Raw genomic sequence first — 1,197 nt, 5'->3', positions numbered from 1 at the left:
ACAAGGTGCACTTCACCCCTGCACACCTGCAGGCGGATTCATTCACCTTAAAGCGGATGCAAGCTAGTAAGTAATATAGTGTTAAAGGTAAGTGCAAAAGTCGGGTAACAAACAGAAATATAAAACATGAAGTCGTTAGAAAAGGCTATTTTAATCAGGACCTCCATCCCAGAAGCTGTAAGTAAAACACGAGGTAACATGAAAAGTGAAAACTTCTGTATGGCAAACATTCAAAATTCCTTTTGAAATTCGAGTCTTCTTTTTTTTTTAAATTTTGGAGTTAAGCCAAGTTTTTTTTCCTAATGAAACTTTTTGGTAAGATTATTTAGGAGTACCACCGGAGGGAAAATACCAAAAATTTTGTTCCTCATATCTGAAATATCTTAACTAAAGTAGGTCAAGCCCACCAGAGCCCAGTTTAGTTTTAGATTACCCGGGTAGATTACTGTTGGTGTCCAAATGCTTGACATATTCTCTCTATGATACTACAGTCTCATTGCGTAAACACATTTCAAAAATTAACAAATGAAAATAGGCAGCTTTAGCGTCCTTACTAACCCACGCCCTTACTCATTTCCTGTTCCCTTGAACCAAAAACGTACTTCACTGGCCTTTGTTCTATTTCATTCCACTGTTAATGTTTAAAAGGAACATGTCCTTCTGCCCCAATCCGGAGATAGTCAAAAAAGAATATCTTGAAATCAACATTTTCCAGTTCTTTTGAGGGGGAGGCGGGGAGCGGGGAACAAGTTTATGCTAAGGATTTACCAAAATCTTACCAGTCATTCCAAACTTTCGCAAAGTCTCCTTGCAGTTTGCCAAAATACATATTGCACAGCTGTGAAAAACAACAACCCTGACCTACTTCACCAGGCTACGGGGAGAAAGTAAAAATTCCTGCCTGGTCGGCTGCCCTGGCGGAAACACATACGTACTCCTGCGGGGAAAAGGCTTCTTATCAACTTTTCGAAAGTAAAAAGCCAATTCTTTTGAACAGTTTACTCCAGGAATTGAGCAACTCTCAATTTTAAGCAACGTTTACTCGTCCTCTGCAGCCTCACTGTTAGGCAAGGATTACGTGGGCTGGTGGGTAGGGGCTCGCGGGGCAACACCCGGGACGCTGGCAGCCTCCAGCAGCCCTGCTGAGAACTGGGGGTAAAGGAGGGCAGGGGAGAGGGGGCCGGTTCGTCTGGCGGT

The sequence above is a fragment of the Crocuta crocuta genome, unplaced genomic scaffold, assembly GCF_008692635.1.
Source record: "Crocuta crocuta isolate KB4526 unplaced genomic scaffold, BGI_CrCroc_1.0 scaffold159, whole genome shotgun sequence".
Lineage (NCBI taxonomy): Eukaryota > Metazoa > Chordata > Mammalia > Carnivora > Hyaenidae > Crocuta > Crocuta crocuta.
This window is presented reverse-complemented; position numbering follows the sequence as displayed.